Genomic DNA, 12,817 nt, shown 5'->3' on the forward strand with positions numbered 1-12,817 from the left:
CAACAACCCCCTAAAATAAAAAAAAACCTAAGCTACACATTATACCCCTAAAGAAGCATTTGTAATGGGCATAGCCCTTAAAAGGACAATCAGCTCTTCTGCGCCATAAAAATAAAAATCCGTAATCTAAACCCCCCCCCAAAAAAAAACCACATAAGTCTAACCCCAAAATAGGTACTCCACCATTCCCTGAAGTCCAGCGGCAAAGGTTTTCTTCAAGGCGGGGCAACATCGTCATCCAGCACGGGACCAACTTCAATCTTTTTCCCGGAGGTGCGGAGTGGTCTTCTCCGATGCGCGTATCCAGAGCGGCGGCGATCCTCAGTGGCGTGAGGCTCCTCTTCATGCGATCGTCGCCCACACTGGAAGCTTCAGTGCAAGTACCCCCTTTTATATTGGGGTACCATTGCATTCCTATTTGGCTGAAAAATTCAAATCAGCCAATAGGATGAGAGCTGCTTAAATCCTATTGGCTGATTTGAACAGCCAATAGAATTTAAGCAGCTCTCATCCTATTGGCTGATTTGAATTTATATATGAATATCTTTTATAAATACATAGAACATATTCTACTATGAGCAGAACATTGGAATGTGGAAATATTTACAGTAAATAAATATCTAAAATCTTTATTAAATATGAATATTACATAAATATGTTTTTACATGTTATCATCTACTTGATTACAGAGGGCTTCAATGTACTTTTATGTATGTGTACATTTGTATTTATATGTGTACATATGTCTGTAAATACATAAATACATCTGTACACATTAAACATACATATACATCTTTAGACATATATATATATTTATATATATATATATATATATATATATATATATATATATGATATATATATATATTTATATATATATATATATAATATATATATATATAATATATAAATATATATATATATATTTATATAAAATATATGTTTTCCCTATGGTAAAGCCTTTGCAGCATTTTTTTTCCCTAACACCTGAGACCTCATATATTTGAGCCCTTATAACTTTTTGTTCCAGTTTTTAAATATTCTTTATTAGATAGGGTTATAGTGAGTGTAAATGTACTATTTAAATGTATTTTTTGATGGTTTGTGACACTTATTTGTTTTGCGAAACAGTTAACCAGAGCTCTCAGGTCGTGCTATCCTGACGTGCGTTAAATTCACTTGTGCTCAAGCAATCTCATTCACTTCCAACTTGTAATGCGAGCGCTACATCTGACGCGCGCAAACAGCCGCAATAAACCCGATATCACTTGAGCTTAACTGTTAGCAGAATATGTTTGGTGTGATGTTATAGTGAAGGCATTTAGGGCATATTCTATACAGCTCCTTACCTTTCCCTATTAGGCAACAGATTGTTCACATATACAATCCATCCATACAACATATCCGTAACTGGCTTCTTATTGCTTCGTTCCAGTCTATAGGTTTTCTTTATTCATTGCCTACAAATACAGGGCCAGATTACAAGTGGGGTGGTGTTTATCGCTTCCTCTTGTGCGCTAACTTTGCTAGAAGTAAGCTTTTTTAGCGCGTCGAGTAGCGATCATATTACAAGCTGAAAGTAAAAAGTTTTTTTTGCGTTGTGCGCTAACCCAACCTGCGCAATAAGGCCGCAGTTAGGATATCGCGACCGTTTAATGTATATGCCCCATAAAAGTCAATGGAGCAAGAAAAGTGAAAAAACCTAACACTCTACTTGCGCGCAAACCTTGATTACATATTATCAAGTGCGGCTAACCTGACAAGAAATTATTAATATTTCACATTGCAATGTTCCTCACATATGAGAATATGTTCTCTTTATTTATTAATTACATATTTCTACATACAGTATATATGATGGTACTTTGGTACTATATATACACTATATATACTATATATTTAGCTGCGGAATCTGTTGGCGCTCTACATATAACCAATAATAATTATATATATATAGGAATATATTTAAAAATATTTATAACATATTCTGCTATATGCAGAACATTGGGAATATACATATTTATTAAATATGAATATTACATAAATATGCTTTAACATGTTTTCATCTACTTGACTGCAAAGGACTCCAGTGCACTTATATGTATCTATAGATGTATACATATGTATTTATGTGTTTATATGTGTATATGTCTGTAAATACATATATACACATATAAATACATAAATACATCTGACTGGGTAGCTCCGCCAAGAGGGTCCTTCCGATACCTGGAACTTGTAGCTATAGAGTGGAGAGAAGTGATTAAAGCCAGCGCCCACCCTAATAACTAGACAAGACCAATATTAAGGTGAAACACAAACAGACTTTATTGTGAAAAACACACTGGCAAGAGGGGTCTTATCTGAGCCCCAGATCTCTCGCCATTCCCGTCCCTTCGGGACAGACTGGTGCTCACATAGGAGTCATAGTTCCATAGAGGCCCCGTAATACTAGGTCGCAGTTTCAGGGGTATCCCAAGGGAGCGGTGACTATTCCCGAGAGCTCCGGACCCCAAGGGCGTCCCAGTCCAAAAAGCGACATGATCCGTAGCTGGGGCCGGGAGCGGCAGCTGATCAAAGGGTACACCGGGTAAGCCATGGGTAGTAGGAGTTGTAGGGGGGGTTTGAAACCCCAAAGTTCCCAAGAGAGCTACCTTCCGGCAATCACCCCACCTCTTGCCCTCCATAGGAAGTACAATCCCCAAAAGAGGCGAAGCTCTGGGCAAAGGGCCGCTGGAGTGACCTAGGCAAAGGTCAGTGGGGTTCCTGTGGTAGCCCAGCTGGCTAGTAGTTCCATGAGTCCGGCCAGCCGGGAAGGGGCCAAGTGGCAAGAGATCAACACTTCCAAAAGGAGGTATAAAAAAGTGAGAACACAAGAGGGAGGGAGTTTGGGAAATCCCGTAATCCACAAGGAGGTAATACACAGTAACTCAGGTAGCAGGGGAGTGGGGGGTAGCCTTGGCAGGCCTGCAATCCGTGACAGTGCTCCCCCCCCTGAAAAGTCCAGCAGACCTGGCTGGATCACAGTGAAGGCCCTTCCATATAAGTAAGGTTGCAGTTTCTTAAAGGTCCCACACCAGTGCCAAAGCATTCCTTTTCACCACGCGTAGCCTACTTCCCTGGTAGTAGCTTCCTGGTAATATAGGGCTACAGGGGTGTGCATGGCCCTCCTTGTCCAACCTGGCTTATCACTGCTCCCAACCCGAACATAGAGGCATCTTGTATGGGACACAAAAACCTTTGGATGGGTAAGGAGGCGGCCAGGATATGGGCAGAAGTTAAAGCTGCCTTTAGATTTTGGAAGGCGGCCTCACAACTCGGGAAAGGACCACAGGACTTTGTCAGAGTAACTGTTTTCACGTCAGGTCGGTCAAAGTTTTGCCAGGGCACTATAGTTAGGGACAAACTGTCCCTAGGAAGGCTGACCTGGGTCTTGGGGGGTTGGCCAGTTCATGACTGCTTCAATCTTGGCCGACTCCAGCTTCTGCTTCCCGCAGCCTACTCGGTATCCATGGTACAGCACCTCTGAGCACCCTACCAAACATTTGTCTGGCTTCAGCGTCAGACCTGCAGCCTTGATGCAGTCCAGAATGGTACCTAGGTGGGTCCAGGTGGGTCTTCCAGGTATCGCTGTAGATCGCAATGTCATCCAGGTATGTGCAGGCATAATCCTGGAGGCCATCAAGGAGGCAATCTACCATCCTCTAGAAGGTCGCGGAGCATTCTTCATCCCAAACGGCATGCCCTTAAACTGGGTACAGGCCGAATGGGGGGTGATGACCACCGACTTCGGAATAGATTACTGATCCAGGGGAATCTGCCAGTGCCCCTTGCAGAAGTCTAAGGTTGTCAGAAAGTTACAGCGAGCGATGCGGTCTAAGGAGGTCATCCACCCCGGGACATAGGGTAGGCATCGGTCGTGGGGTCTGTTGTTGAGTCTATGGTAGTCTACCGCAATATCAGGTGGTTCAGTCCTGCTTGGCTACAAGCACCACCGGGGATGCCCAGGACTATTGTATGGCTCAATAACGGCCTGTGTCCAGCATCTCACTGAGCTTGCTGCGCATACTTTCCATAACTAATTCAGGGACCCAGTTATGCCTGCTGCCGCAGGGGGCGCCTGTCCCGAGGTCTCCACTCGGTGCATCGCTACCAGTGTGTACCCAGAGTCAGTGGAGAACATGTCATGTTGGCTCACTAATATCTGTCTGACTTGCTCCCTCTGCACAGTCCCTTGCCTCTCATCAAGCTTTATGTCCCCCTACTCCTGCAGGTGCCCTATTCTGCCCGGGGCAGCTCCGGCATGGGGAGACTCTCTGAGTCCTCCATGGCAGGATGTGCAAATGGCTGCTACCTCCTCAGGCCTCTCCTGGTATGCCTTCAACATGTTCACATAACAAGGGTCCGGCGGACCTGTTCATTTTGAACATTTGGCTACCAGGTAGGTTCATATCGCAGAGTTGCTCTACCACTCAGTAGGGTCCCTGCCAAGAAGCCTGTAGCTTGTCTGTCTTGGTAGGCTTCAGGACGAGGACCTTCTGCCCTATGTCTAATGTGCGGTTACGAGCATTCCTGTCATACCACCGCTTCTGCCTATCTTGGCGATCTGAAGGTTTTTCCTCGCACTCTAGGTCCTTCAGTCAGTCCCTGAACTCCAGGAGGTACCCCACAATGGAGTTTCCTTCCTCCCCAACTGATCCTTCCCAGTGGGCTCTAAGCAGGTCTAGGAGTGCCCTCACCCTCCTGCCATATACTACTCAAAGGGTAGAACACAGTGCATTCCTGGGGCACCTCTCAGTAAGCGGAATAGGAGGTGTGGCAGGTATCTTTCCCAATCTTTATGAGAGGCTGAGAACATCCTAAGGAGCTGCTTCCGAATCCCGTTAAACCTCTTGTGCAGCCTGTTAGTCTGGGGGTGGTAGGGAGAGCATGGCAGGTGTCTTATCCCGCAAAGCCTCCATAGCTTCTGTGTGAGCTCAGCAGTAAAGTGAGTCCCCTGGTCTGAGATAAGCTCCCAGTGGAAACTCACCCTGGCAAATATCTGGAGCAGCACATCGGCTACTGTCTCTGCCTGGATAATGGCCAGGGGATTGCCTCCGGCTATCGGGTGGCATAGTCTACCACTATCAGGATATACTTTTTCCCTGAGGGACTGGGATGGAGCAAGAAACCAACAATGTCAACAGAAACTCTGCTGAATGGTTCATCGATGATAGGGAGGGGGTGCAGGGAGACTTTGGAGTGGTCCCCTGTCTTGCCTACTCGTAAACGTCACAGGTCCGACAGTACTGCCTAATGTCCCCTGTAATCACCTGGTCAGAAGAAGTCTGAGTCAGTCGGTGGACAGGTTCTAGTAATTCCTAGATGTCCTGCCATGGGAATGGTCTTGCCCTATGCACAGCAGGTTGTTCCGATACTTTTGTAGTACCACCAGCTGGCGCTTGGGCATCTGCCTCCCTCCCCCCCTCTGTAACCCTGTACAGGAGCTCTCTGTCCCACCCAAAACGGTCCCCCTCTTAGGGCCCCCTGGGTTGGTTCCTGCTGGGCACGGTAGGGAGCCAATGTCGGGTCACTCAATGTCTCCTGGGAGAAGTTGGTGGGGGACGCCCAGGGGACAGGGTCAGTGGTCGGGGTAGGAGTCAGGGAGTAGTGGCTTACCTGGGTCCCCGGATCATGTGTGATGGCCTGGAGTCTGGCTTGCTGGCGAGTGGTGATAAGGGTAAGCATCGTTGGAGCTATCCAGTGCCCCAAATCAATCCCCAGCAAGACTTCTGCAGGTAAGTGAGCCATGACCCCCCACTTCTACTACACGGGAGCCGGCACCCCAATCCAGATGAACTTGTGCTGTCGGGATCCGGAGCACCTTACCCCCAGCCACAGGAACTGTAATGGACTTCTTTGATCGGTCCGAATTGGAGACCAGGTGTGGCTTTACAAGGGTAACAGTTGCTCCGCTGTCCCGTAGTCCCCTGTGCCTGCCAGCCATTGACCTATACGACCTGGCGATGTTGTAGGCAGTTGTCTCCATTGCCTGCTTGTACTGGAACCACCTCATGTAAGACCCAAACTCTTCTTCAGTCCAAGCGGCGTGGTCAGTGGGGCTCTCTGACTCCAAACAGTCGACGGCGGCACTGGAGCTCCCAGCGGGTGCCCTGGTCCATTGAACAGGGAGCGGATTTCTTGGACAGTTGGATCGGACATGATCCATCTGTGACATCGGATTCCCATCTTCCAGGGTGGACTGGGCCTGGAGGAGTGGGGTTGTGCCTGCGGGGCTGGGGGGTTACCGGTGAGCCACCGGTGAGTGAGCCGGAGCTGCAGTGGAGCGGCCCGCTGGGCAAGGTGTTGGGTCGAACTTGATGCCAAGCATCCCAAAAACTGATCCACCAGGATGGCAGCTTGGTATACCGTCTAAGGCTTGTGATCCATACCCATTCTCGTCGGGGAGTGTTCATAAAAGTGTTCCAGGAGAATGAGCAGGGAGGCTTGGTCTAGGGTGGTTATTTGGTAGCTGCGAACCAGTAAGTCCAAGGAGCGGGTGAACTGGTGCTAGGGTTGCCACCTCAGCCATGTTTTCTGGACACTTTTGAGTTACACATGCTGCAGGGTGTGCAGGGAGGAACATGTATTGTGTTTCTGGACAGCACTATTCATATTCCTCCCTGCAGCATGTGTAATTTATAAGTGTTCTGTATTTTAAGGGATGGGTGGGAACCCTAACTGATGCGCCCACTCAGTGAAAGGCTGCCCCTCTTTCTTCCTCAACTCCTCGGAACTTCAGCCGGTGAGACTCCAACGTGATGGTGTATCGTGCTAGAATGCGTTCTTTCACCCGGTCATAATTTATTTTGTCCTTCAAGGGGATAGCCTCGAAGGGTTTGGTTTGAATGTCCCCAGGTAGACAGAAGCATCCCACCACTGCCAACCAGTTGTGACGGACACTTGCTACCCTGACTGGGTAGCTCCACCAAGTGGGTCCTTCCGATATCTGGAACTTATAGCTATAGAGCGGAGAAAAAGTGATTATAGCCAGAGCCCACCCTAATAACCAGACAAGATGAATATTAAGGTGAAACACGAACAGACTTTATTGTGAAAAACACACTGCTTATATACACACTGACAATCTTGATAAGGGTCTTATCTAAGCCCCAGATCTCCCGCCATTCCCACCCCTCCAGACAGACTGGCGCTCCCATAGGAGTCAAAGTTCCATAGAGACCCTGTAATACCTAAGTCGCAGCTATTCCCAGGTACTAGTGGAAAGCTCTGGACCACAAGGGTGTCCCAGTCCAAAAAAGTGACATGATCCGTTGCTGGGGGCCGGAGCGGCAGCCTGATCAAAGGTACACCAGGAAAGCCATGAGTAGTACATGTTGTAGGGGGGGGTCCAAAACCCCAAGTTCCCAAGTGAACTCCCTTCCGGCAATCACCCCACATAGGTACGCCCTACATAGGAAGCACCAATCCCCAAAAGAGCAGAGGGTAAAGGTCAGCAGGGTTCCTAGGTAGCCCCGGCCGACAATTAGTTCTATGAGTTCGGCCAGCTGGGAAGGGGCCAAGTGGCAAGAGATCAACCTCTTCCAAGAGGAGATTATAAACAGTGAGAACACAAGAGGGAGGGAGTTTGGGACAATCCTGTAACCCACAAGGGGCCAGAAAATGAGGTAATACACAGTGACTCAGGTAACAGGGGTAGCCTTGGCAGCCTGATATCCATGACAAGAATTTTCTGGTTAAAAGTGTTCATAAAAAGAAATGTCTCTCAACTTGGATCTTTGAGACGGCTTACTATGTTTGCGCTTAGTTTCTATTGGACAATGAGTTTGGGGGGCTTTATATCAGTTTTGGACTCAGACAGCACAATGTATTGACCCTGCAGATCATTAGTTTATTTTATAGCAAATAGTCATTTGTATTGTGTTCCTAACACACCTGTCTATGTGATGCTTATCTGCATGCTCCAAATTCCATCTTTAGTAATGATCTCAAAGTCTGAATATTAAAGGGATAAAAAGGTCAAAAGTCAAATGTGCAGGGTGCATTTCAATTTTATATAGAAGCATTTTTACAATATTCTTTCATCAGGAATTTGTTTTAGTAAAAGCTATTTCTGTTCTTTTGCGGCGTATGCCCATATCCTGTGAGGGCACCAGTACGACATAATTTGTGTCATACAAGCCACTGCTGACTGTCTGGGGAAGGCATGGTGTATGACAGGGGTGTCAAACTCAAATTCATCGGGGGCCGCATCAGCAGTTTGGTCACCCTCAAAGGGCCTGCTGCCCCCCCCCCCAACCCCCCACCCACCTTTGTTTTTAGGCTGTTTTTCAGCCACAATAATTTTTGGTCATGGTATAATGTGACTTTTTTAAGATTTGACACAAGGAAGGAACAATTATTTCTAATGTTGTTAAAGTTCACAACTTTTTCACATTCACACACATATGTACGCACACACACAGAAACATACATTCACACACACATTTACACACACACAAAAAACATACATTCACACTGTCACATTAAACACACACACACACACATTTACACAGCATACACATTTTTTCACACACAAACATAACCTTTACACACAAACACACATATTTACACACACAGACATATAAATTCACAGATACACACACAAACATACATTCACACATTTACACACACACACACACACACACACACACACACAAACATACATTTACACATTTACACACACACACACACACACACACACACACACACACACACACACACACATACATTCACACATTTACACACAAACATACATTCACACATTTACACACAAACACACAAACACACATACACATACTTACACACACATACTTACACACATTTACACACACACAAAAACTTATTACTGCTCTGATTTAGGTGGGCAATAAACTAATGATAATGCATGTGTGAATATGTTTTCCCATGCATGCAAGCATAAACAGGCAGGGATAAGGTTAATAAATCTGTGCAGACTACAAATCAGTCACAGACAGTACAAGTGTAGGAGCAGACTCCCGAGATAAAGATTTGATTTATTACCTGGGAAGCTGAGAGCAGAATAAGACAATCTGCAGAGACAGAGCCTCAGAACGGCTGTTTACTTAGAATTGTCCTGCTGACATATTATTTAAAAAAAAAACCATGTTTTTCTTACCAGCCTCGCTGTGTGCCTGCTGCTGCCGCCTCTCTGGTCTCTGCTGCTAGCCCTTTTCCCGCGTGTGCAGATACATAGGGAAGCTGGGAGGAAGTGATGAGGGAGCAGGAGGTCAGTGTCTTATTCTCACTCAGTCACTTCCTACCAAGCCAGAAGTTTTCCATAAGTTAAATATGTATGTGAAGGCTGGCGGCCGGGCGGCGGCTACACGGGCCACATGACGAGGTCTGGTGGGCCGGATTCGGCCCGTGGGGCCTTGTGTTTGACACCCGTGGTGTAGTGATTACTGGTGCACAGGCCCTCATAGCATATGTGCATATGCCACTGAAAAACAATTATACCTCTTTACTTTACTTTATCTTTGTAGATAGACAACTGCTTTTAGTTCCTTATAGATACAGCCCTTTGTACTAATAATAGTCACTGACACTTTTCTAATAACTTGGGGATGTCCCAGAGTTAATGACTCACGGTTTCTTAACTCTGTGGTTTATTTAAATAGCAAACTAGTGCAATCTATGGTGTTGGGCCACTGGAGTTAATTAACAATATATGCCATCTGTAAGGCTGATAACACTGTGGTATAGGACATCTAGATCTGAGCCTAGAGCAGCATGATTTAAAGAGTGAAGCAAGTTTTGAAGGGTTATTCTATGTCATGATGCTCACATCCTATCACCTGCACATTTTTATTTATTTTATTTTATTTTTTTACTACTCAGTGGGTTTGTGGGTGCGGGACCCCTCTTTGTGTTCCTGGCTTTTGGTTCTAGTAAATATATGAGCTAAAGAGATAGTGTGTGTGTGTGTATGTTTGTGTATGTGTGTGTGTTTATTTGTGTGTATGTGTGTGTATGTATGTGTGTGTGTATGTGTGTGTGTGTGTGTGTATTTGTGTGTGTGTGTATGTATGTGTGTGTATGTGTGTATATGTGTGTGTGTTTATATGTGTGTGTGGTGTATGTGTGTGTATGTGTGTATGTGTGTTTGTGTATGTGTGTGTATGTGTGTTTGTGTATGTGTGTGTATGTGTGTGTGTGTGTGTGTATGTGTGTGTGTGTATGTATGTGTGTGTGTGTGTGTGTGTGTGCATGTATGTGTGTATGTGTGTGTGTGTGTGTGTGTGTGGGGGGGGGGGTGTCTGGGGGCAACAGATTTCCCAGTGTCTAGAGCAGCACTTAAATAAAAATACAGCACTGCTCCCGGGCTAGGTTAGCGTCTGTCAGATGCCTAATTCCTTATACTTGTATCTTGGTATAACGGGGAACTACCCCCTTCAGTATAAATGGAGAATGCTGGTAAAATGTACATTTAGTTAAAAAAAAATGTTTGTCAGAACAAAGTTATGGTTTAATCACCTTTACTGGGAGTACATTATATTTATAAAGAAAAATATATTCTATTAGATACTAAATAATCTCCTACACACCACCGATGGATCAGCCACATTCACCCCTGCCCTGTACAGACGCGGTACACAGCTCTCTAATTACCACCATGTCACCTTGAGTCTATTCCAACAGTCTCAAAGAGCAGCGCACAGAGGAATAAAGCAAAAAGTCTTTACTGAATATGATGAAAAATAACAGCACAAAAAAACAAGTGCTGGAAGCCATTTTTGGCTTAAGACCCACCGCCTTAAAGGAACGTGAATGCAAATTGTTCTTTCATGATACAGATAGAAGATACACTTTTTAAAAAATATTTTATTTTGTACAACAATGCAGCAAAAATAGTGGTCAAATTCAATTAAAAAAACACAAAAAACAATACATTGAAAAAACTACACAGTGTTAATTTCATTTAAGGTCTGTGTATGCAGAAAGAAACAAAAGAGACAAAGAGGATCTCATCATCATCACAAAGTATATCCAATTAAATAATTATTCTGAGCTACCTGCTCTTTTTTCTTTACTAAATACATTATTTGGGAATTTTATAATTATAACCTGGTAGAACCACAACTGATGACTTGTAATAGGGTTATTACAAGACCAATGGTTAACTCTGTAGAATTCTAAGTGATCAAGAACATAAGTAAGGGGGAAAAAAATAAAAATTTCTTTCCCCTTCTCTCCCCTCCTTCTCCTCCTCTCCTTTTGTAAAAGAGTGTATGCAGACAAATATTTTGGGGGTGTATGTGTAAATGTTTTCCTCTGTCTAGCTACCAGATACTTAGTAAGACTATTTGGAATTTCTAAATGAGAGATCAAGTAATTGATTTCAATAGGTGAAAATATTTTGATGAATTTTGCCCATTTGTTAAAAAAAAAATATTATTTCTCGCTCTGAGTTCAGATCTGTAGCTAATTGTTCTACTAAGTATTGTTTTTTGAGATATTTCTTACTTCCAAAATTGAGGGTAGAAAATTTGCTCTTCCATTTCTTAAAGTTCAAGTTCCTGGCTGCAAGGATAACTAAGTTTACTATCTTTGAAAGCCAAGTTGCTGCTTGTCAAAAAGATGATATCTAACATCGTAAACCTAAAGGGAGTTACTTTCATCACCTTAAGTAGCCAGAATCTAGTTTGTTCCAGAATTGCTTAAGTTTGGGGCCAGCCCAAATCATATGTAATATGTCTGCAGCTAGTAAGCTGAATTTTGGGCACTTATTAAAGTTTATATTGTACCATCTGTAACCTCTATCTGGGGTATTATAAATTTGATATATTAGTTTTATGTGGGACTCTCTCCAAGTCTCGGCTATAGTAGCATCAAAAAGTAATGATAGGGAGCGCGCCACATGTAACTCATGGTCAATGCTAATGGAGACAAGGTTTGTCCATTTTTTAGCTAAGTTCCCTAAGTTAGATCCTCCCTTATATGAAACGAGGTAAGAGTACCAAGGAGAAATAGAAAAGTAACCTGCTTTAGTCAGAACTGGCCAGATATCAAGTTTTCCCCAGGACCATCTCAAACGAATTTGCTGACTAGCTGTGTAGCATAATGTCTAGCTTGCAAGTATGCCAAAAAAATCATGATTATTAAGATCAAACTCATGTTTCAGCTCTTCAAAGGATTTGATAGTTCCTGTCTCTGAACTGAAGAACTGTGATACCAAGTAAAGCCCTTGTCTATGCCAGCTCTGCAATAATAAAGATTGTGTTCCTTCTTGATATTCTGGGTTTCCTAAAAAAGTTTGAAATCTAGGTATATTGATATTTACTTCAACTCGTGCTCCAATCTTGCCCCATGCCTGAATTATCGTATATATTGTTTTGAGTACTGGCGAGAATGGATATATCATACTGGACTCTAGCCCAATATCTGTGAAATGGTCTGACTCCGCAACCCAGTCAACTGCAATACGTCCTAGGAAGACTAAATTATAAAGATATAGGTCAGGAAGAGCCAGGCCGGGAAATTGCTTAGGAAGATACAGTCTCTGGAAGAGATATTCTAGGTTTTTTTTATTCCCAAATAAAACAACAAAGTGCGATATTGATTTTTTTTATATCATAAGAGTTCAGTAAAATGGGGAGATTTTGTAGTATATAGCAAATTTTAATTTTAAGTAAGATCACTATTTTAAAAAGAGCAATACGTCCTGATATCGAAAGAGGAAGGTTCTGCCAATTTCTCATATAAGTAGTGGCTTGAAGAAGAATTGGAGAGATATTCAAGGCATACCAGTCTTGTG

Source organism: Bombina bombina, chromosome 11 (genome assembly GCF_027579735.1).
Source record: "Bombina bombina isolate aBomBom1 chromosome 11, aBomBom1.pri, whole genome shotgun sequence".
Lineage (NCBI taxonomy): Eukaryota > Metazoa > Chordata > Amphibia > Anura > Bombinatoridae > Bombina > Bombina bombina.